This window comes from Coloeus monedula (genome assembly GCF_965178545.1).
Source record: "Coloeus monedula genome assembly, chromosome: 2".
NCBI lineage: Eukaryota > Metazoa > Chordata > Aves > Passeriformes > Corvidae > Coloeus > Coloeus monedula.
In genome coordinates, this window is record NC_138782.1 from 5506858 (window position 1) to 5532553 (window position 25696).

A 25696-nucleotide genomic window follows, 5' to 3' on the forward strand; every position below is an offset into this window, starting at 1 on the left:
TTCAGACAGTGTGCTGATGTGATTTTTTTTTGTTTGTTCACTGTTCTAACCAGAATCACGGTCTGACTACACACACTGCCATTTTCAAGGGCCATCTCTGATGCTGAAGCAGTATGGAAAGCCTCTGGGTACTACACATGCACTTTAACTTGCATGGTACAAATACAGACTCAGGTGACATCGAAATGCTTACTGCACCTTAATAAGATAAATTACATCATCCAACCACTCCAAGAAGTTTTGAGAAAGATAAAACAACCTGAGCCCTGGAAAAGGAAGAACAGGAACATGTCTGTAGGAGGGGAAACACACAGAGTAATGTTATTGGTTAAATTACTTTTCCTAGAAGATTTAATGGAAAATACAGAGAAGCAGATACACAAAATGTGTAGACATCTGGAAGGGACCTTCCACTGCAAGCACTGTGTCATACAATTCACGATAAAAACACAAACCCCATAAGCTGAAGAGTCCCTAGATTTCACTGTTCACATTGAAGGGCTAAGGCAAAAACTTGCTGCTGATGTTAGAGAGCGACTTTGGATTTCCCACTGAAATTCACTGATGGTGAATTTACCTCCATCATTATAAACAAATCACAAGTGGTTAGACACTAGGAAAATGGGTGTTGAAAAGTATCTGATAGGACTGAAAACAAAGGATTGTCAACTACTGAACTAAAAGTCACAGAAGGTTGAGGGGTTGGACTGCTTTTGTCTTTTGCAACTTCTTTAAAGTCTTTCTCTAGACAGAAAAATCCTGAACTGAAAAATTCTTGCATTTTGCATTAATATTTAAAGCAGAGTACTTCTGAGTGAGCACAGATTTGTTACAGTTTATTATTAAGTTTTCCTTTACGATTTTCAAAGAGCATTTTTTACATAACCTGCTTGGCTTTCTATACATCATTTACAACACTGAGTGCTGTTGTTTCAGCCTGGTTGTGCCGATACTCTCACGATTTCCTTGCGGGCAATGCCAACCCCCTTCAGCTCTCCTGAACACTTAGACAAAAGTCAACTTGATTTGCACCCCTGCAGACACTCAGCTGAGGAGGGGGAGCAGAAGCAGGTTTGAGAGCTCAGCAGGCAGCCTGAGTCTCACTGGCCATGTAAATACATGGAGGGTGAGACTGGAGGTGAAATGCACTCTCCACACACTGGGTGAGTGAGGCTTTGTTCTTCTACAGACAGGAATGAGAAATGAACTCTCAAAAGTGAGAAAGGAGCCCCAGGGCTCCCTCCTTGGGCTGCTGAACCTAGCACGTAGCGAAGTCTGGCAGCAAGAGATCTTGTTCAGGTCATGGAAGATGGGGACAGGGATGCTGATGAAGGACAGAGCCCCTTGTCTTGCACACATAAACCCCATAAACAGTGACTGGCTCCTTGGCTGAAAAGTTGAATAGTACCGTGCTATTTTTGCTACGGATGCCATTTCTTTGGAAGGTGGAGATACTGGTACCTTAAAAGACACAAAAAGTATTGTTCAATGCTAAATTTAATTTCTTGTCATTAAACCAGGCAAAGAAACGGAACCTTTTTTTTCCCCTCTAACATCCAAACGGAAAAACACAATCTTATTAGCACAGCATTACCCTGAAAGCTCTGTTTTCCTCCCTGCTGCATTATGCAGCTTCTGGAGGAACTCTTCTCAAGCCTTGTGCTTCTGTGGTGCTGCATTCAGAAGACCTGGAGCACAAGCCTGAAGATAAATATATCCCAGCACAACAAAGAGACTAATTAGCATCCTGAATAGATCCACTGTGGCACTCTTGATTAGTAATAGTCACTCCTTTTAATAAGAAAGACCTCAAAAATAATAATTGCTATGTCTGCCATTAATATGATATTGCGGGCAGAGGAAAAACATTCCCTTTGCTCCCACTCATTCCTATTATATCAATCATTGTATGTGTAGCTCCCTGAAAAGCCTAGGAGGAATCTAACAGTCTTTTTGAAAGATGATCACAGATAATTTTATTTTATAATGAATCAAAGATCTGATACTGGAGGAAATTTTGCTTCTTCAGAGAGCCGGCCTTCAGTAAGGTAACCTCAGCTTTTCCTAAATCAAAGCATTTGATGGGATATGGGTGCACAAAACAAAGGCATCACAGCTGATACAAATGATTGGGACCATGAAGGTCTGGAACAGGATGGTATTTACAGGTGTGGAAAATTAAAAACCCTGGGCAAAAAACCTACTAAAAAGGACAGCTTCAAGACTAACATCTCTTTCATTTTGCTGTGCCCTGCCTAACCAAAATATTTGTGTAGCTGAACATTTTGCAAGGGAGAGCTGGTAGAGAAATCTACAGTTAAAACTGCCAAGACATCCAGTATTTTGCCAAAATTTTAACTACCAGACTAAAATATTCCAAGCTTGCTGTCTGCCTCAAGCTGCAACAAAATAGCCCAGCAATGTCCACAAAACAGTTATGAAAAAAACCAGAAGTATTTTTTACCAAAATTATTTACCCCAGCTCTTTTTTTAGAAGCAGACCTGAAATTAAATGTCTGTCTACTTCAGTCTGCAACTTGCCCCTTGAGTGACCAGTTGACTGCCTTTTTGTATTGCAGATACTCAGACCTGGCTGCAGTGTGAGACCTGGAAAATTACTGCTCTAAGTGGATGCTTTGCTATCGACTCTGCTGAGCCCAGTGTTTTCCCCATCAATACCAACTGCAGCACCATTAGTGGCAGATGATAACACATCCAGCAGAGCCTTGTGGCAGCAGCCAAGCTCTCCCTGGGGAGAGTGTGGATGTAAGTCCATGTAGCTACATGCACTGGAGCTGCTGTGTACAGCACCTGGCCCAGGTTAATAAGCCACACTTACAATGTGTATAACGCACGTGAAACTTACCTTAGTATTCAATGTCAACATATTTAACTAGAACCATCCGTGGTGAGAAAAAAAAAAATCAATGGCCTGACCAAGAGGTGGCATAAATCAGTGAGAAGCACACACAGGTTATATCAAGAGAGAATCTGTCAGAGATTGTCTGTGAACTAATGGCATAGAACCGCAGCTTCGACATTCTCACTGAATTTTGCAGGTTCAGACCCCAATACCTACCATGTTTCTGTTCCTATTGCCTGCTTTCAATCACTGCACATGCTGATGTCCAAGGAAAATTTTGCCTTACACAGCCCGAAAATAGACCACTGAGAATAAACTCCTTTGGGTGGATATTCTAAGACCTAGTGGGGCTGTGATTATAAAATGTCCTGCACCCTTGTATCAGAGAAGAAAAAACATGGGAAAATCATATTACTTTACTAAAATTTCAATGTCTTTGGAAAAATATTTTTCACTCTGAATATGCTGCAGTTTCAGTGGGTTCCTGTGAAGGCAGCTCCAGTTTGTTGCTGACTATCTTCAGGTGAGGCGGCACTCTACCTCTATGAGAGGCAACCATTTTAAATGCACCAGGTTTCAGCCGATCGCTGCAGAGGTTAGGAATGTTCAGCTGTGTTTCCTGGGTCATACTGTTTTCACCTGACATGAACTGTTGGCACGGTTCATCTTTCCCTAAATCCTTTTGCTAAGCCATGAGGGTGAAATCTTTAGCATTTGCATATGTTTGTATTTACTGCTCCTAAAGCTATAACTACCAAATGTCTTGTTGGAAGAAAATGAAACAGGACTGCTGCATGTTGTCCACAGCAAGGCAGCAAGTCAACCTAAGAAGTAGCTGGAAAATAGGAGGTTCTTGGATTCACTCCTTCCTTATCCTAACAAGCTAAGTCACACTGACTGCTGAAGTCAGGAGGGAATCAGTGGAGAAACAAAGATCAAAGTGTTGTCAACAATTATGGCTGTGTTTAGAAGGCCAAACAGTATAAAGAGTCATACCACAACAAAATTCACCGAACTGGGAGTTAATCTTGATATGGGGCCTGACCCAGCCTTTTACAACTGTGTGGGGAGTTTCAGACCCTTCGTATGGCCCTACTTTCAATGACTTTGAACACCTTCTATGGTGAAGTACCCTTGCTGTTAAAACTGACAGTGTCAGTAGCTCTGTTTCCTCGCAAACCCAGGGTCCTGACATGGGCTCCTTCGATGACTGCCCTTCTTTCAGTGAACAAGCCAGGTCAGGGAGTGACAGAGGAAGGGGAAGGACTGTTTGTGAAAGAACAAAGAGCAGCTTTTTCTAAAGAAACTATACTTCCACTAATTCTGAGATGCCAATACTTGCCTGCATTTCATGCAGTTATCCAAACATTTCAGGTCCCTACATTTTGCTAAAACTGTTTTAAGAACAATAATGAAGATAATAGGCCTAGCTTTACCCTGGAATAAAATCTCCTTGCACAGGCACGCAGCCATGACCTACAGTCATGTAGAAGCCATTTTTGGTGAAAGGAGATAAGAAACCATGGGAAAAGCCAGATAGAGTTATGGACCAGAATAACAATGTCAGTGCTTACAGACTCTGCAAGCTCTAGACGTCTGAAGAGAAACCACACAGGGATTCCTAAGGAGAATCCAATACTGTTTGCTAGCGAGTAACTGATTATGCCTCACTGGAATTAAATATTTTTTTGTTACTACTTATATAATAATTTACTTAATTTACATACAGCCCAATGGCAAAAAGAAAAAACAAATTAAAGGAAAAGAGAGCAATGAAAAGAACGTGGAACACTTCATTTGTGTACCCACAAATGTATCCATCTCCCATTCATTTAGAAACAAACACTTTGGAACCACAAACAAAAAGCTCTCCACTAACCCCCCTCCATCTGACATTCAAGCTGATACCCTCCATCTTTAATGGCTATAATTGCTGCTCCCATATCCTGTTAACTAGATCCCTTTAGCCCTGCCAGCAATACTGGCCTTCATCCAGCTCACGTGCTTCTCATGCAGGTTCCTTTGTTATTTCCTTCCTCCTTTGGCCTGATACGCCCACCCTAGCCTTCGCTGCAGCTTTGCTGCACTTCATGGATTTCTAAAGCCCTGCCACCGTGCCCATGAGAAATTTCTACCTGAGGAGACATAAGCAAACACAAACATCTGCTTAACACAGCACTTGCCTCGGCACAGGAACCCCTCAGACTGCAGGTCTGCTCTGCTGACAGGCTGTCCCTTGAATCACGTGTCATCCTTGCTGTTGTTCTCAGTCCCCTTTTGCTTATTTCTTTGATAGAAGCATGGTGGCAGCTCTTGAAGGCAGAATATTTTTTTTAATCACATCCTAGTACTGGTTTCGGGATGGGGGCTCTCATTCCAAGCCTGGATTTGTGCAGTTTACGGTATAGGATAATATAGCCTGAGATCTTGGCTACTGCATTACTGGCTCGAGTAGTTCATGGCAATGCAGTGCCCTTTTTATGACCAGCAAAACTATTTCAGATTTTCTTCCCCTCTTTCCTCAACTCACTCTGGATAAGTTTTTATCTGTAGTTTGCTGCCTGTCCCGACACCAGCTCCGGTGTCCCCTCGGAGTGGTCCCAAGTGTCCAAACTCCGCAGTTCACTAACAAAGTCCAAGAGGGCGGGGTGCAGGTGAACAGGGATGAGGAACCTGCTTCGGCTGTAAAGCTCAGAACTTTGGGTTTGTGGGCGTTTCACGTTTGTTTCTTAACGCGGGGGAAAACATTTCTCGTGAAATCATTAGGAGAGGGGGAAAACTGAAACCGGGCACATGGTGGCAGAAACAGGAGAGCACAGGGAGGGCACAAGGGCAGTCCATGGCAGTGGTTTGTAGACAGTCATGAGCTGTGAAAGGGCTGGTCAGGGGATATCGGGAGAGGGAATCCCGCGCTCCAGACCGCCCGTGCTTCCTGTGCGCTGAGCTCCTCCACAGCTCACTCCAAATAAAACTCAAGGAGTCCAACTGTAATTTTGAGACGAAAACTGCGAGACTTTGGGAACCCTCCAGCGGCCTCCGCAACAACCCCTTTCTCCCGTCGGCTGCGTGAAAAGCAGCAGGCCTGGCGGGAGCCCGGGAGCACACGGGGGAAGGGGGATTTCCTCCTCACCCTTTTCCAATACGTGTAGTAAACAGAGGCGCGCCGGCGCGGGCATCCTCCGGGGGCACGTGTGCGGTACCTGCGGGTGCCGGCCAGCGCCGCGGTGCCTCCGCGCCCGGGGCCGTGCGGGCGGAGCTCCGCGCCCGCGGCCCCGCCGCCCACTTGCCATGCGCTGCCCGCAGCCCTGCGCGGCGGCGGGGGGAGCCGGCGGCGGCCCGGCGCGGCCCGGCCCGGCCCGGCCCGCCCAGCACAGGCGGCGGCCGCCCTGGGGTTTCCCCCGTCCCTGCCGCGTCTCTGGGCGCTGCGGGGGTTGAGGCGGGCGCGGCGGCGGGGGAGGAGGGAGGGGAGGGGAAGGGAAGGGAGGAGGAAGGAGGAGTCGCCGCCGCTGTGGGGCGGGCGGGTCGCGCACACACACATACACACACATACACACGCGCACACACACACACACACACACACACACACAGACACACAGAAACACTGGCACAGCGTGAGGAGGAGGAAGGAGGAGGAAGAGGAGGAAGCCGCCTCGGCGCCTGAGGTAAGATCGGCGGGGGCGGCCACCACTGAGGCGGGGGGGACGGGGGGCGGTCGCGGGTCTGTCCGCGGCTTCGCGCCCTTGGCGGGGAGCGGCGCTGCCCGGCCCCCCCCCCGCGCGGGCCGTAACCTTGGGCTCCCCCGGCCGCGATGGACGCGCGCGATCGTGTGGGGCTGTCAGACGTGTGGGGCTGTCACCTATGAGGGTCTGTCACCGTGTGGGTCCCTCACATCCGTGTGGGGCTGTCATACGTGTGTCTGTTATACATGTGGGTCTGTCATACATGGGTGTGTGCCACATAGGTGTGTCTGCGTGTCACACATGTCTGTGTGTGGCATACATGTACGGCTGTGCACACACGAATGCGCTCGTGTCACATTCACGTATGTCTGTGCACACACGCGTGTCCGTGTGCTCCATGTGTGGATCCCTGTGTGGATCCTGCTGTGTGTGCGCCTGGCGATTGGAGTCTTCCCCTCATCCTCGCTGCTGTAGTTTCTGAGTGTATCCGGATTTTGTCAGTGCTGGGCGGTATGACAAATGTTTCTGTGTAGTAAAGTATAACTTTCTTGCAGCGGGATTTTTTTTTCTTCCTTTTTTTTCTTTTTTTTTTCCTTTTTCTTTTTCCTTTTTTTTTTTTTCCCCTGGGAGGAAGGCAGGCTTACCTTTGAAGATTGTTTGTTTTCTTTCATATATATCCAAAGGTCTCTGGGGATACAAGTGCTCCTGTTGCCTCTGTCTGTGGGGTTATAATTTACAAGACGTTTTTAAATCACTTAGTGGTAATTTTCAAAGCAAGGTGTAAAAGCAATGTTTCCATTTCTATTCCATAGCCATTCCAAGACTGTGCACTGTATTCCATGCACGGCTTTGAATTATGTGCAGTCAGACACCTGTTACTTAATCCTGCTTATCCTTTCCAGCTACAGTTATCCAGCCTTGGCTTCTTTTTTTTTAATATCGCAAAATAAATTACAAATATTCTTTTGTGCTGGCATCTAGTAGAAACCAAGGAATCTAATGCGCTTGTGAGGTATTTAGTGTGTGTTTGTTAGGTAATACTTTCTCAAAGGCAGATGATTTTAGAAAGTTATGGAATAATCTTTATCTCAGGGGGAGTTTATATAATGTTAAAGTGTCCATGGGGTGGATCTGTAGGAAAGGTGGATGGTAGGGGCTACACAGAGTCAAAGTCTTACACAGTATAAATCTTCAATAAAGTGTGCATCATCCTCTCTTAATACGTCACTAACATTTGTGTTTCTCGAGCTTTGCTTGCTGTTGCACCATGGAAATTTCAGTTTAATAATTGGTGCTAACGAGGGTCCTCAGGAAAACGTCGCATTTCAGATCCTGTGAGAGGATGGAGAAGATTCTTTCATAACACGTTTGTGTTCAGAGTTGTATTCTGTAGTTTACCTGAGCAGTGTTAGCAAGCTGATACTACTCACTTCAGGTTAATTTCTCCAACTTCTGAAAGTGTTATGGCCACTGTACTTGCAGGCTTTCACCAGATCAAGGGTACTTAATAGTGCCATGTACCACAAAATAATTATTGTTATATAAAGCCGAGCAATTTTGTGTTGTACAGAGACAGTTTCTAAATATGAGTTGGAACAGATTTATTCCTCCCTGCAACTGGTAGCTTCATGAAGTAATTAAAAATAAATTACACAGCTCTAGGATGAGAATTCTCTTCCACAATCAATACCATTGTGCCTTCGCGTGTCAGTTTTGATTCATCTCCTGATGATATTGCTAAAAACCAGGTATTGATATGAAAGTCAAACCTCTGGTGAAAATATAACTGTGTAGCTGTCAAAATAAAATGTGAGGATCTGATTTGATTGCTGTCTGTGGATATGCACTTGGTAGAGTAACAATGCCTTTTATTTTAAAGACATGCACCCACGCACAGGAGCTTTGTTCTAAAATAGTGTTTTCTGTCATGAATTTGTGCATAACTTAGACTCTCTCCTTTTTCTTAGAATGCAGGGAAGACAGAACCTTGAAGGGGAAGAGAGAAAGACCAAAAGGGGCAGGAAAGAGAAGTCATTTGAATTTCCCTTACTGACAGAGGACATACTTCTTTGTTGTTTCACACAAAATATTGCGCTGTTTTCACCTTTTCAAAAACAATGGCGAGTTGTTTGGGCTTGATATACACTGCTGACTTCTGTTGCAGACTTTGGCCATTTGTTCCAGTAATATCTGGCTGTGATGATGAACTTGGGGCCATGCTGGAAGTCTGTCAAGTATTTGTTACAGCTGTGTAGGAACTGATGGCTTCATTTTCACCAGGCTTAGGTACACTGTGTTGAAAACTTGTAGGGATATAAGTTTTGTGCTTACCGAAACGACTTGTTTTATATTTCTTTTTCATTTTTTATCTTGTCACTTTTTGTGGTCTTTTCGAATTGTTCAGTGGTTTGCTTTCCTTGGTGGTTTTAACAGCTCAATTGCTGTTCCTTCCTGTTCGTAATTTGCCAGAGACTGAAGTCTGAAACTGCTGGTTTAATATTTTCCTTAAAATTGAATTAATCCCTTTTCTAGAGGAAAGGGAGGAAGTAACAGAGGAGTACTTAGGAGAATTTTAGAAATGAGAACCAAAACTTAATGCAGGCATCTTACCTAAGAGAGACTGCTTACGAAAATTGTACCTCACTGATTTCAGGGAAGGCTGGTTTCCTCTGTAGTTTGAATCATCTGTCCCATTAGATTTTGGGAAGTGTTGTAAATTGGTTTAGAAGTGAAATTTTCCAAGTCATAAACCTCTGGTTGGTTGTTAGTGGAAATCGTTACGAAGGGTTGCATAAGCATTATTTGTAGGATGGCTAATCAGCAGCCCAGGCTTAGTTCCATTCTCTTAATAAATAGATGCATTGTGCTACTTCAAAAATTGCAAAATTGATGGCTTGAGTACATTTACTAATTTTGCAAGATACGTAATGCATCTGGTTTGGGGAAGACTCTTTGATGTCTGCAGAAGTTGCACACAGTGGAGGTGTTTATGATCCAGCCTGTTAGCTCTTCAAAAGTTTTTTGATTATACTGTTTAGGACATCTTATTCTTATGAAAGATTCATGCATAGCACCACATTAAAATTACCTATGTGCATGCATCAAAGGCTCAGATAAATTTTATTTGGCAGGACTTTCTGGCAGCAGGTTTTGTGGTCCTCTTGCTTCTGCAGAAACAGAATGTGATTTTTTGGCTTTGTATTCCGAAGAGCTGACCTGTAGAAGGTTAGAATACATGGGGATATCAATGGTATAATTACCAAAGATACTGTGCTTTGGCATTAACTATCCTGCTTTGCTTATGTCTTGCCCTGTGAACACTAAATTATGAAAATCTATCTTGTTGGTCCTCACCCATCTTCTTATGGTGGTAGTGGTTTCTGGAAGTTTGGTAAATATGGGTAAAGAGGCTTGTGAAACTGTGGAAGAAGACAGATTCTCAGCCATTCTGGAATGAATTAATTAGGCCTAGTAGTAAGTTCCTTGTTCCAGAAAGGCATGCTAATGTATCTGAGTGCCTGGAACAGGGTGGCACAACATGGGAACAGCATCAGGCCAACCCTTTTGGTGCTGTCCTCGGAGCACTAATGCCAGAAATCTGCAGTTTTCAGGGGAAGATGCTCCCAAGCAGCTTATGCGAGTCACAGGGATAGATGTTGCAGCACAACTGTGGCTTTAGAGATTCCTCTCCAGCAGACTTCTGGATGATGGGCTGCTGATAGTTTCCCTGCGAGGGATCTTGGAGGAAAATCAGTACTTGCATCCCCTCCTTTTGAAGACCAGCATCAGCTTGTATGAGGTAGTGAAGTGCTGTGGCTTCTTTTGTCAATTTGTCTTGCAAGTCATTCTGGGTATCAGCCACTGAAAGAAGTACTTGTTAAAGTTGTACTTGTGCAAGAGCAAAAGAATCTTGATTTTTTGGATAAGAATGAGACAAAACCTTCATCTTCCTCTCCTCTGAAGAGCCTCCTAGCCTAATATGAAGTCATAGTGTCCTGTTTCCCGTGTTACTAGTCTTGGATAAATGGTATTTGTGAATGGTTATAATGTTTCATTTCACCCTTGGAGTTGTAGGAAGCACCAGTCAGTCCTCCTGTGAGAGAGAGCCTGTTCCTGGGGAGCAGTGCGAGTGTCCCTAGAAGGTTAGGTTGCCCTACTGTAGTGTACCTGCTCATGAAAAGGGAGAAGTACAAGGTATCCAGCTTTTAAGGCCACTTGCCTTTTGCACAGTTGAGGGTTCTGTGGCAGATGGGGCTGTTCGTTTGATCTCTTTGTGGTTTCCTGTTCTATTCCATTGCCAGTCAGTGTTGTTAAGCTCAGTCGTGATCCTGTCCCAGACGGATAGCTGGTCATGGAACAGACACCACTGATCACAAAGACCATGGATATGGCGTGGAGCATCCCTTGTCCTCCCCTGTTTCATGACCACCTCGTAGGTGAATCCATAATCTGACTTTATGCAATTGCTCCATGCTGCCGGGTAAAAAATCTATAACCCACAAGTGCTCCTAATTCCTCATAGTGTGTCTCTCACCTGTCTTTTTGAAAGAGCCAGGGATCAAAATGTGAGTTAAGAAGTTGGTTGGCAGCTGTCATATATCCAAAGTTAGAACCTTGCTTTCAATTTTATATGGGAGGTATAATTGTACCACTCTGAGGCCCTACACCTGGAGATCTGAGAGTCCCTTGTTTGATCTTTCCTCAGAGTAAGAGCCTGTTCTTTCCTCGCTAACAATAACTGGGAGCTTTAGGCAAATGAGGTGAGACAGCCTGTGTGGAATGTGCTCTATTGTAAGGTCTATTTGTGGAGTGGTGGAAATCGGTGTTGCTGAAGTAACCACGTGCCTTTGCCCTCTCGATTCTGAAGCAACTGGTTCTGTTCAGTTGACTTTGGGGCTCTCAAATTGTAACTTCTTTGTGAACCAGCCTTGCAACCTAGAAGACCTTGAGAAGATGTGTAACATTACAAATGCTGGCTTAAAAAGGGACTGTTCAAATTAAATCCTGTTCCTTCTCAGATGTTGTACCAGTAGACCATTTACTTGAAGTCTTAATCTAGGCTTGGTGTTGCTATTCTGTTGTTTTTATGCGTAACACCTTTTGAAATTATGAAGAAAAAAAAATTACAAATGTCATCCACCTATCAAATAGTTACATAAAAGTAATTTAGGTCTGCAGTTGGTTTAGCAATATGCCAGCCAAGACAGAATATATTCAGCTTCAGAAATGTTTGGGTGCACTTTATTAAGGAGGAAATGGGTATGAGAAAGGTGTTAAAGAGCAGGCTCTTTATTCTTGAAGTTACAGATAAATTTCCTTTTCTAACAATTTCTACATTAAACTTGAGCACAGTTCTGAGGACTGGAAACAATCAGCCAGGAGGTCAGTAACTAATAAAGGGGGCAAAAGAGAGTAAGGACTTGAAAGGTTAATGAGGAGCATCTCTTGGATTCCAGTGATCTAGGGTTTCCATGATCCTGAGAACACTGGTGATGTGGAAAATAACAAGTAATAAGGGAGTTTTCTGAGATGTAAGCTGTGGTCTTGAACAAGATAGGTCGAAGAAAGAACTTCTCATACCAAAGTGGCATCTTTTTCCTCCTTGATCTTGTAGACCATTCCAAAACTCTACAGCTTTTTCTGTTTTCATTTTTCTACTTCTTGAACATTTTAATTTCCCATGCCTGAAATTGCCACATCTCTCACATTTGCCTTTTGGTTTTCTTTCCCAAGCTTTTGGGGATGTTGCTGCATGTGCTGTACTTGTTGCACGTACAGATGTTCTGTACTCTCAGCTGAGGCTGTGTGCTGGATCCAGGGTGCTTGTCTCCATCTCTGCCATTAGACTGCTGCTGCCACTGCTAAAAGGAGACAGAGGAAAGAAAGGAGTTGATAGCTGCAGTGAGAGCCTGTTTGTTTTGAAATATACAAATTAGGATAATTCATACAGAATTCTTCTTGGTGAAGTGTGAGTTGAAATGGAATATGAATGCCTTATTGGGAAGTAGGAAATAGAGCCATGGAGTGGTTTCTTTGGCAAGGCTAACATGATCTGTTGAACCCAACAGAATTGGTATAATTTTTTCTATGAAGGACTGTGATCATGGAAATAAAAGCATTGCTGAAGAAGGCGGGGAGAGAGGCTGCTGAATTCTCTGTAGGTTTGTTTGCAGAGATGAGAAGGAAGCACAGATCTGTTAAAGGAGAGGTTGGGTACCATGGTGTGGTGACTGCAGGGCAGGCAGGGGCTGTTGGATGCTTTGATTTCACTATTTGTTTTTCAGATATAGTTCTTGAGGATTAGTGCAGATTAATTGGGTGCTCTGGTGGATTTCGAGAGCTGTACTGCATGTCTGACATCAGCAAAGAATAGACTGAGTAATTACTGCTTTCTGGTCTTTCAGCCTGTGTTATTTGTGTGCTGCTTCCCTAGCAAAAGATGCTTAGAAATAGTTGTCATACATTAAATGCCAAGGGAAGATGGAATGTGGTTGCAGGTATATCAGAGCAGATTGCAAATGAGGTGCTGCAGTCTGGCACAGGAGCTGTGAGTTGCAGGTAACGTGGATACTTTGGCACCCCTGCTTGGCTTGTCGTTTTCACACTGGAAATCTCCTGTATCCGTGGATGCTGCAGGTGCGGTGAAGCTCTCGGAAATTCCCCTCAGCGTGTCTGCCATCCCTCACATGATGCGCTTATCTGCTTTGATTGGAGAGTTCCCGGGCTGGAGGAGAAGGTGGGGGCTTCGGGGGGCGGGGAGCGGTGTGACCTGGGAGAACAACAGAGGGCTCAAATAGGGCAGCCCGGGCGGGAGGAGGCTCAGCTGCGGCTCGGTGTCCCGGGGGTGCTGCCGGTGCCATATTCCCCCAGGCACAGCAGCTGGGGCTCGGGGACCCTGGTGGCCTCCTCTGCTTGGTCTGGGGCTGGCAAGGAGCAGCCCCCGCTGTACATCTGCGTTTGCCCAGGGGAAGGTCCTGGAATCTCTCTGCTGCAACTGAACTGATACAGAGATTCATTTCTTTTTTTCCCCAAGCCCTTCAAATCTGGCAGTATGTAGCAGAGTCTGGCTCTGGCTGTTCTTTTTGCTGATGCTCTCGGTTTTGGCTCTGAAATACAGAGTAGCTTTTTGATGACCTGTGCCTGTACCAGGTGGCTGGGAAGAGATAGTACTTCTGAGAAGACCTTGGTCCAGGTGAGGACAAACTGAGCAAAGTTCTTTTCAGTGGTACAGGTTGCTGCTCCTCACACATCACTGGTATAATTTTGCTTTTCTCAAGCAGACTCCTGTCTACTTGGATGCGTCCTGAAGTATTGTGTATGTTTGGCTCTGCATGCTTTTAATTTTTTGTTTGTTTTTCTTTAGAAGCTGAGAAAGTGCTGGAATTGGCATGTGTCAAGCCTGGTAAACAGATGTTGATAAAATGGTCTCCTTTGAGATATCCTAATGAGAGCATGAGCTTAACTAGAAAAGCCATATGAAAATAGTTTGTGTGCCATTTCATCTGTGTGTCTTTATGCAAGAAAATGTCTTAAATTAGTCTTTGCATCAGGTAGTGGGAGTATTTGCACTGCTTTTAAGGGAGTAATACTATCTCTTCCCTGTGGAATTAATGAAGACTGGCACCTTGGAAGAAGCATATGGTACTTAACTGGCCCTGCCCCAGGGAGAGTTAATAAGTTGGTGTGGTGCTGGTGGGATCTGTGAGCTGTATTGGTGCTTTTGTGAGTGGATGTATGGATTGAGTGCTTGGGAGACAGTACCTCCAATGGCACTCCTGTGACCTCAGCTGCTAATGATGATCACAGAGATGCCTGTGGATCCAGCAGGCAGTGAAGATGCATAGAGGCTTAGAGAGGTAGGAAAGGATAACAGCAGGATCAGTCCTTTACATTTTGCCTTTATCTCTCTCTGGAGAGCTGGGTGATCATTACTGTGGGGAAATGCTGGGTGTTGTTCCTATTGCATGTTTGTGTTTGCTGGGTATGGAAGGGATAAATCTTCAGCTCTGCTGGTCTGGTTGAATTCATTTGGAAGAATTCTTACTAATGAAGTTTGTACTGCAGAATTGTGGTCCCCATGTGGATAGAGGAATCACAGCTCACATAGACCTTTATCTGGTAGTCCAAATCGTGTGAAAAAACTAAGTATTCTCTGCTGCATCTTCATTTTCGGTGCTGATTCTTTGAATTGCAGTCTCAGAAAAAAGATGATCTTTTGGGTTTTGGCTACAGTGACAGTCTACCAGTTGATTTATTCGGGGTTTGGAGGGACATATTTTTGGTGGGTTTTTCTTTTTTTTAAAGACTTGAAAAAGTTTGTTCTTCTTATTTGTAATGATTTTTGTTTGTTTGTTTTGTGTGGATTCCTGTGTATTAGTTTCTTACAGCTTTTTCCATGATGAACTAAAAGCCTCATGTAACCTAATTGCATTTCCAGATGAGGGAAAATCAAAAGTATATGTTTGCAGTAATTCTTTGCTGTACAAACACATGTATTTATTTTGTAAATGCTTTTTGTATTTTAAAACACATGAGGTGAAAGCAATACTTTACAGGAGTAGCTGTGAATTGGCATGAAATAGGTTACTTCTGAAAAAAAAGGTGAGCTTTATTGCTGGGGATTTTTTTTTTAATGAAGCCTGTGACACTTCAGTTTTCAAAACTGAAGCAATCTGCCAAGAAATACATGCTCTGATTTATATACCTTTGATTTAGTTATGCTCAGTTTGTAAACAGTGCCTGGTAATCTTCCCTGATCTCATCCTGCTTTAATTTCTAATTTACCCTTGAAAAGACACTACTCACTTTAATCTGGAATAACCACCTCCCCTCCCCACAGTGGAACAACTGAATAATAATATTGTGAAAACAAAGACCTAAGTGCAGCTCTCAGATACCTGACACATTAAAAACATCAATTGAATTGATCTGAAATTATGTGGAAAAACATACAGGTATGTTTTCAGGTAATTTTGAATCATCAGATGATTGATTCCGTGAGTGGTTTTCCATGATTCAGGTGCTGAGCAATGTGGCAATACTTTTAAGGCTTTTGAAAACTGGAAAACAGTTTTTGATTCTCACAGGTAGAAATGGCAGAGGAAATTGCATTGCTGTGTTAGCAGTTACATTATTTGGTTTTAAGGAATTGGCTCCATCCCACTGTAGTTTAGTGTCAGAATGTTTGCTGGGTGTTTTCATTCTCTTGTTTTTAAGTGGGAATTGTTTTCTTTACAGAAGACAATAGTAGTACAAGATATGAGACTTTTTTTTCTAGTTGTGTGAAACTACATTAGCCTTTTTGTGGGTTTCGTTTTTGAATTATTTAATTTTCACAGAATCTTTTAGGTTGGGAAAGATCTCTTGATCATTAAATCCAACCTAGGACACAACACCACCATGGCACTGAGTGCAACGTTGTGGCTCTCCTTAAACACCTCCAGGGGTGGTGACTCCACCATGCCCCTGGGCAGCCTATTGCAGTGTCTAATCAGCCTTTCTGTGCCTAAACCTGCCCTGGTGCAGCCTGAGACCATGTCCTCTTGTCCTGCCACTGGTTTCCCGGGAGAAGTGGCCAACCCTCACCTGGCTACAGCCTCCTTTCAGGGAGTTGTATTCCCTTAATATAAAAGGATGCATCTAAAAGAATAGTCCATACCTTTAACAGCATTTAAATGCTCATGAAGACCTTCATGAATAATTTGAAATTTTAACCAAAACTTGCCTCTTGAAGGTATTGCTTTGCCTGGCTCCTTTAAAAGATCTGTGGAAGTATTTCTTCAAAGCATTACTGGAAGTAATGATCAGAGCAAGGTGTCAGTTTTGTGCTTGTTTTTTAAAGAGCTATAAAACTATATACCTAAAAAGTTTTAAAATTGTGGACCTATTTTTTTCAGGTAAGCTACATCTCCTCCTTAAAAAGTGATTGTTAATTTAAATTATAACCACTTTTCTGGTAATATTTCTTGATTTCATAAACCATTACCTAAAATCTTTCAGTTACTGAAAAGCCAATTTATAGTTTCAATTAAAAAGAGCTTCTGTATACATGCATAACACATTAATTACACAAATTTCTGGCTGCTTTTCTTCTTGTAGAAGTTGATGAAAAGATAATGCTTCTCAGTTAATTTTAAATCATTTAAAGCAAGTCTTATTTAAACATCACTGAAAGTGGATTAATCCTTTTCTTCCTTCCATCTCTTCCTGCTATCATCACATCTTGGGTTTTAGAAACTAAAGAATGTTGTCTAAAGGGCTTTGGCAGGGAATGTTTTGCTTATCTCAGTGGTCTTCAGTCCAGCTGGTAATTAGCACTTCTCTTAGTGACTGAAGCATAATTTTAACAAGATTTGGCTCTTCCTTTTCAGCACTGTCTATTGACAGAGCGTGGGTGTTGCAAGCAAGTAACCGGAGTTCATTTGAGCCTTGCATCTCAAAATTCAATTCAAAATCATCGTGCCTCATCTAAGGGGCCTTTTGGATGGTTGTTGAAATTTATCTATTCTCTCTTACTGTAATACTGTTGTGACTGGGTTTGTGCATCTGCAGTTTTATCAGGGATGATTCATAGGCCAAAATGGTGTTTGTCCACTTAATGGTTCATTCCTTCCCCCTTTCAAAAGGAAAATAATGGAAAAAAGCCATTCTATCTGATAGATAATAGCTTCTCTTTTATTGTTTGGCAGTGTGTGTTTTATTTTTTTTTTTTAATCTTGAAATTTGACCTGATGAAAGAAAGGTAACGAGAATCCAAATAGTGTCAGGACTTGGCAGGGGAATATGCCATGTATGAGAAATAAAACTGACCTGAGTACAGCACACTGCAAGTGCACAAACCCTTCAGTCCTTCAGAGCTGGAGATTGATTAAATCAGTCTGTAGTTTTTGCAGGTGAAATAGTTAATTTGGCTTCAGAACTTTATTTGTTCCCTATGGGCTACACATCCAATGGGGCTCCATCTATCCCTTCCAAAACAAAGTGTATGTCTACAAAGCTGGCCCAAGCCTTCTTGTTTGTAAGATCAGATGTCAAAAGATTTCACTTTGTCAGGATGGAGAGATACTGCTGGAATGCTAGAGGACCACGCTGAGCCTGATATAATTTCAAAACTAATTTTTAGCTCAGTTTCAGGAGAGCATGGAGCTGCTGTTAGGACACATTTGATCCTGTAGGAGCAATGGTAATATTCCTGGGTTAGAACAGGTAACCCTTTGTGACACAGGAGGAGAGGGGCCCAGCCTGAAAGCTCTTTATTTGTTACTTGGTATTGTTTTGGTAATTCCACCACCTAGTCCCCTTTCCCTCTCCCCATGTCTTTTGGGCATGGGCAGAGCTGGTTGTAGTGCACTTTAAAAATCAGATTTATTTGTTCTAAAGCTCGACTTGGGTTAAATACAATAAGACACAAACCCTCACCCACAGTGTTCTGATTAGGTATTTTTTCAATATCTACCTTAAATGTCACGATAATGCCTGACATGAAGGCTCACTGTCTTGTGAACCACGAGATCCAGAGCAGCTTTCAGCAGTGCACATCAGAACAAGTGCATAGTTCCAGCCTTGAAAGTATGAACTGAAGTACAGCACAATGTAAATGTCAATTCAGGAATGTTAGGTAGGTTTGGTATGATCCCTTAAGGATTCTTTGTTCATGGCCTAAATTGCAAGGTTTCTGGGGCAGGGACTATCCTTGCATTATTTATTTTATGGCATTTATTACATTGCAGTCTTTATTATTTTTTATTCAACCTGGTTGGTGCCCATTTGCTGATACTCAGATGAGAGAATACACTGCAACACAGCATTTTTAGTTAGAATATATATACAAAACTGATTTATGCAGATTAAAAAGAAATGGCATCCATGTTGTTCAGTTCAACATGCTGAAGTATCTAAAGGTATAAAGCAGCTTTCAGACAATTTCATCTCTTTGTACTCCAATTGTTGAGACCTTTTTTAGCGTGGCGAGATGACTTCCCCAAAGCCTGCAGCCCATGTGTGTTAGCAATGGGGATCCTGGTGAATTACTTCTTGACCTTGACTTGGAGATCAGAATGTAGCAAATCAGGAACATGGACACGCTCTACCCGGACAAACTCCCAGGGGTGCAGGTTAATGTATGGAGCAAGGCATTGCTTACACTGCTCCCACTGATGTGCCATGCAGTCTTAGAGGCCATTATCTTTAATACTTTTGTTATGCAATAGATCCAGTTTTGATTTGTAGCCCAGAAAGAGCAAAGTTTCAGTTTTAGAAGCAGTCTGTTACAGGATATTTGTCAAGCAGTCTTTTTGCTTATGGACATTGACAGCAGTCTTGCAGCAGAAATGAAAATGTGTTTCTTGGTGTTGTTTCTAAGTTTGAGGATTCCCTATTTAAATCTTTTAAGTCAGAACATAACTCAGGAACACCTTTTTCTTCTTTTTTTTTTTTTTTTCCTTTGGCAATGGTATGGACACAGTCTGAATCAGCAAAGCTGGCTTAAAGGGACACTCAAGTCAAAACCGTATGTACATATAAAAAGGAATTTTCTTTTGCAAAGAATCAAAGTAGCTGCGGACATCAGGCCTAACGCTGAATGTTTTAAAACTAATTTATATGGGTCGTGTAATTTCTGTTTCCTCCCTCTTTCTTTGTGTTCTGTGAAAGGCACCAAACAGCAAACCCTGAACAAGCTCAACTGCACAGTTGGATGAGAAAATAAATAGAAGAGGCTGGGCAGAAATTGCAATCTTACAAAGCAAAGATCTAGAAAGATGTTTCAGCTATGCTAAAAATTATTTACACTTTGCAGTCTTGAAGCTCTCAGTGATCTAATAGTGCTTCTGGAATCTCTTTTTTAGGCGTTGTACATATTTGTTAAAAATGCTCCTTCACCCAAAGAATTTATTCCACTCGAATAGGAGGAGCCAAAAGCTGAACACAGTTTTTTGGTATATAAGCAACAGAAAAGAAGTGTGAAACATTTCCAGCTACATGTGGTTAAGATCAGCCTAAAAAATCAAGCTGCATGTTTTAATAATTTTTGATCAAGTGGGACTTCAAAGATTTTGACTTCCCTTTAAAGTGTAAATTTTTGCATTGGACAATGTAGCACAAACCAGCGCTGGCTGCCATCAGATGAGATTTGCTTCAGTGCAGCCAGCAGCATCAGGCCCAGGATGTTTGTACAATGAGGCTTTGTAAACCTCCACTGCAGAGCTGCAATGCTTTGATCTGTTTACTGGACAAATCAAAATTAAACTGATGTCTCCCTTTTTTTTTTTTTTCCTTGGGAGAAACTAGCACTCAGGAAATCTGGCTGGCCATATCAGATTTTGCCCCAAGAAATTGCATTAGTTTAAAAAAGAGGTATTGTACTCACAGCTTAATGTTTAAACTCAGTGTCAAAACGTTGGGGCAGAATAATGCACACCGATAATGCAAATGGTTTTCTTGGGTGGGTTTCAACTCCTGTGCTAGTATCTGGGAGAATATGTTTACTTTCTTGCATTGAAATACCACGCTATTTCCATCACGGTAATGCCACTTTCAGCTAGCTGGTTGCAGCCAGGTTCTGAGATAAGAAATCAAAATTGTTTTGAAGTGTATCTCTGTTTATTACAGTGTAACTTTTCTTTTATACTTCATATTATCCAGTGACTAAACATGTTTACTTTAAACCGGCTATGTGTTCCAGGTGGGTAGAAGCAAAACAAAAGTGCATTTGAGCCAGTTGTAATTAAATTTCAGCTCTGTACATTTTGTCAAGACAAGAAAAGCTGCTGGCATTTAAACCTTGCAATGCATTATGGAGTGACTACCAGTCAAATCCTCCTATGGAATTAAAACAAATGGGAAAGCAGAGTGAGAAAGGGGAAGAGAGGTTTGTGTGAATTAAATGACTATGGCCTGTGGTTTGCCAGGCTCTCTTGCTTTTGTTGATGATGTCTGGTTATGTAAACTTCTTCCCACCACTTTCTTATTGAACTTGCAGCAAAGCAGTTTTGTGTGGTGTAACATCTGCTGGCATAAAAGTGGTTGGAAATAAAAAAATCTTTACTGTGCAGCCCAGTAGGAAGGAAAGAGAGTGTGGAAAGGAGCATTCTCTAGAAACACAGATGGCTTTAGATATTAATAATGTTTTGTGAAATAATTTTAAAAATATGATTGCCAAAAGAAGGGGATTGTTTGAAGAAGCTGAGTGCATCTATTTGGTACATTTGGAAGAATTTGCTGTTAAACTTTCCTGGAGGAGCATGCCCAATGTGATCAGCCATGTACTCTCCCAAGAGTGATGGGACCAAGAGGTTTCCATAGAATGACGGGCCCATTCTGTGTTATTTTGCACTGTGCAAAATAATCTTGTATTATAGTATGGTATGTAATTATCTCAGTAAATATGCAGGGAGAAAAATAATGCTGCTTAATCCCTTTCTCTTGCTGTTGAGGAGGATTGGGATAATAAAAGTGTAGATCACAACAGGCTACGTTAGAGCTGCTGGCCTACATTTCAGAGCGAGATTGGCAAGGAGCAGGTTCCCAGTTTCTGGAACACGGAGTACATCCCAAAAAGAATGATTAGGCTGTGGTAGGATTTATGTGATGATGCTGAGCTTTCCCTGGAGACATTAGATTTTATCTTAGTGATATGAAGTGCTGGCAGCTGCTGGCTTGCTGGCCTGAAAGGAGTATCCATCCTCTTCCCATCTTTTCACCTGCTGCATGTTCCCAGTGCCTGCATTAGGTGTCCGGTTTCCGTTTTGGAGTCTAGGATTGCTCTTTCCTTTCTGTTCTCTTTGAATTATGGTGAGACACACTTAAACTTTACTCTTGGTGGGAGTGCAGGTTTTCATGATAATAATTCATTTCATTGGCCCAAGCAGAGTAAAAGCATTTACCCATAATTGACCTGGATTCCTTGTAATGCTGTAAATGAAGTCCTTGGATTGTTAATACTTTCATCAGCAGTGAGTAATTTAATAGATTGAAAGCCTCTTAAACTGCAGCATGATGATTTTGGTTCCAGAGAATTATTATAGGTGACTAAAAATTGAGTACCTCCCCCCCCCCCCCCCCCCCCCGAAAAAAGAAGAAAAAAATAATAACATTCCTAAACCATAGGTAAAATTCCCTGCAGGAGCTGCAGGATAGTATATAATTACATCCAAGACATACTGAAATTCTCTGAGTCAAATTGCAGATTGCTTTTCTTAGTTCTATTACATTTGCATACTGATAAGAGTTTGTAGTAACTGTTCTATATTGCACAAATGCTGCTGTTGTTTATTGCTTGGCTTAAATTATGTGGGGTTTATCTATAAATATAACTCATTCTCTGTACAAAAAGGTCTAAAAGATTCTATTATCTAGAAATTGTTTTGGAGGGTGCACTTTATTATCAATTGATATGCTTTTCATGAAAGAGAATCTCTGGGCTCCAAGTACTTGACATCTCTGTGAAAATAGTCTGCCTGTTTCAGGAGTGCAGTGTCCTGAATCTTGCTCAGCAAACATCAAGGAGTGATTTTACCTTTCAATTTAGTTATATGCACATCGATCCGGAGTCAAGAACTCCTTGACTCATGACTTCGTGGCTGGAGGCAGATTAGGACTTAAGGGTCAGTTGTATGTGGTATTAGCAGGAGGCTGTATGCTCTCTTTGATTAATAAGTTTCTGACTTAGTGAAGCTGAATGCAACAGCCCTTGAGAGAATTCTGTGGTTTATGAAAGTGATTTCCATTGTGGTATTCCTGTGACCATTAATTGTGTTTAACTGTGTGTGGTTACCTGCTTTTTTTGTCTGTTTTGGGAGTCATACTGCCAAGGTTTTCTTTACTTGGGATAAACAGCCATCTGTGCCTGTAGTCAGTGCCATCCAGGTCAGAGTCAGTGCAGAAAAGGTGCAGAGCTATCTGGTAGCTGAAGATGCTGCTGATCCTGTGAGTGAGTACATGAAATGTTCCAGAAAGACATGCCAGAGGCTCAAATTATGTAATGCCTCGAGCAGGAAGCCACCGAATTATGTGTGGAGTGTGTCAGCAGCAACAGACTGATGTCCCTGGCAAGGCTCCACTCCAGGAAGGAGCTGGGGTTTCTCAGAAGCCTCACATGAGAGCGAGAGATGTGGCAGTGGGGCCCTGGCTGGAACAGCCTGGCCCCTGGAAGGCAGGAGCTGCTGGGAGGCAGGGTGCTGACACCACATCACTCAGTGTGGTTTCCTGTCCCCAAGTGTGAGAATGACAGGGAATTTTTCAGGTTTTCCTTTTGCCTTTGCATGTTTGTGGCTCTTCTGTTGTTTTGGGTTTTTTTTTCCCATACTCCTAGATCCTGAAAAAAAAACTTAAAAAGAAAGGATCTTTTTAGAAACTACACATCCAGACTAGGGATATACAGGCAATTCATGTCTGAAAAATGTTAGCAGTTGTGTGTCTAAAATTACCTAATGAACTATGGTTGAAGTTCCTTTTTGGCACAAAATGAGTGAAGGTTTGGTAGGTAATGATCATTTCAGTATATTGACAGACTAAAATTGTCATGTTTAAATTAAGACTCTAATGGTGTCCAATTTTCTAAATTGGGCGCTTGTACTTGGCTTTTAATTAGAAGGAGGCAAAAGGTCCTTATTGGAATTCTAAAGTTATACTCTGGGTAACTCAAGGAGGTGATTATCTGTAACCAAGTATCCATCAATGGGAAAGTCACAGACTTGCAGAAGTGTGTTGCTGTCAGGTCATTCTCTCTGAGCATTTCAGAGTGATAGGTGACAAAGAAACTTGAATGTTAGATCCCTGTGGATGAAAACTTGTTTTCTTCTTGAAAATAAAAATAAAATTTAAAAAAGCTCCACTGACAAGCCCAGAGTCTTGATGAAGGTTGTCCATCCTTTTGCAGGATCATTATGATTTAGCTGGGTCTTTTGCAAAAGTAAGTGCTCTCCTGGTAGGTTAATAGGGGGTTAAGTCATGAAGAGAGAGGAAACCCATGGGGTATATTTAAGGTGACAGTAAAGGTCAGGTGACAATTGAAGAAACACTTCATGCTTTACTGAACAGTAGTGAAGAAATGTGTGTTGTGGCCAGAATGAACACTGGGTGCATCAGAATTTGATGTCTCCACACCTGCCTTGGTGTTCAGGTGCAGCTGAAATCTTGTGATATCTGGCCAGGTGTCCAGGAAGTGAGGAACATCAAATTAAAAATCCTTTATAAAATAAAGCAGGCATCAAGGTACTTAAGACCAGTTTATTCACTTAAAAAAAAAAAAAAATTCTTTTTCTTTAAAACATGAGAAAAATGAAAATTGTAGGGTTTTTTAATTTTAGCGTTTACACCCAGTCGTGGAATGAAGGACAGACCTGAGGCTGCAGCTGCTGTCCATTCCCCCATCAGTTGTTCTGTTACTGTGAATTACAAGCTGCTCAGTGTTTCTGTAACTGAGGCTTCACTCTGGCTCTAAGCATTTCCCTCAAAGAATTTACAGTCTCACTGAAAGGGCCACTGGAGATTTTGGACACAAATAAGCTTCTGAAGAAATACTTAACTGGTGAAAAAAGAGAGAGAGATTTTTTGGTATTTGCATGACTAGAAAGAAACTGATTTTCTTCATTAAATTTATGAGATTGTACTCATGTGTTTACATGGAACATGAGAAATTTCAGGGCCCAGTGGCCATTCTGCCCAGAAAGCTGTAGATGATTAAAACCAGTTGGGAAGCAGGTTCTGTTTCTGTTATGTGCATTAGGCATGGTGGGATGCTTCTGATTCCAGTGGAGCTGGGCTGGATTCGGTGCTGATGTAACCGTGTTGAAATCTGACCGCAATCTGCAAGACAACAAAAATGTCTGAGGTGTATCTTCTATTGCAGACTAACAAAGTAGTTCATATGCTTGAAAAGATTCTTGTCATGTCTTTGTTTTCCCAGCACAGACTGGGAGTTTATTTTAGCATTAAGTTGGCTCTAGCTGACCCAGAAGTAAGTGTAAGGATGCTTTTGTATGAAGCTGACAAGTCCTGGAGACCCAGTGATGTCTTGTCATGTAATTATGAGCTGCTGGTCTGAAAGTGCACCAGCAAAATGAGAGAGTTTGAGGCATTAAAAAGTAATTTAAAAAAATAATGGAAATCACTGTGTAGTCTCTTACCAGAAGAGCGTGCTGTCAATATTTAATGAGAACAAAGTATGTAGCCATCATCCTCTCAGCATTGCTATTTATGATTTGGAACAACTTCTGTTTTAATAGACATTTTTGGCAACTTTGGGCGGATTAGACAGAAGAGGAAACTATTTTCTTTAACTGCCCTCATTGCTGTAATTGTGATTGCTGTGGTTCTCAGTCCCTCTGGTCTCGTACTCAGGGTGTTTTATGCACCCTGAGTTCTCAAAGCAAATGCTAGACCCACAACATGCTCTGGCTTCCCTTGGCTGAGACACTTGTTTTCTGCAATCTGTTTCTAATATTGAGATTTTTTTCGTTCTTTTTTTTTTTTCCTTCTTCTTCTCATAAAACTTAAACCTCATAAAACTGAAAAGTAGCAGGTTAAATTTAATTCTGCGTATGCACCTAGTGCATATTGAGATGTTCTCAACTTCAGGCTTCAATTTATTTTTTCTATAAAGGAAGAAAGAGGAAGCTTGATGGAAGAGAGAAAAATACAGCTTCTGATCTAATGTGCAGGAGCTCTTGATAGAAATTCATTTGAAAAAGCAACAGTCAATTTCTTATTATTTTCAATAATGCTGAAGACATTTGTTGGGTTTTTTTTTAATAAAATACTGTCTCTTACAAAACACAGATTTCTAATCTGAATTCAGATTTGACTTCATTTTTGAGCACTCTTTTGTCATTTTCATTCCTGTTTCTGTAAACCTGCTGCTTTGCTTGCTGAGAGACTTTTGTGCTCATGGAAATCAATTGGGTCTGTGCATTTTAAAAAAAGAGGGGTAAACAGTAACACCCCCAAAGCAGCCCTGCCCACTTGTGCTGCTCAGCGGTACAGAAGTGTTGGATACCCCTGTGCTGCTCCTTCCCCTCCAAAGGTGGGGAAAGACAGAAGAAGTGGATGCTTTCATCCTTCCAAAGTGTTGGCAAAAGCAATGGAGCAAATATGTTTTAGCACTAATAACAATGGCATCATTTACTTTTTACCCAAAGCTGGGATGATAACGAGA

The 25696-nt window shown here is 42.1% G+C and overlaps 1 protein-coding gene across 1 annotated transcript in view; it reads left to right on the plus strand.

Annotated features, from left to right (window-relative positions):
- The first annotated feature begins 6418 nt into the window (after positions 1 to 6418).
- Positions 6419 to 25696, plus strand: part of PLCB4 (phospholipase C beta 4) — a 186659-nt gene continuing 167381 nt past the window's right edge. Inside the window, exon 1 of the mRNA XM_082276996.1 lies at positions 6419 to 6525. The gene's annotated coding sequence lies outside the window, so the exon portion shown is untranslated. The remainder of the gene's footprint in view (positions 6526 to 25696) is intronic.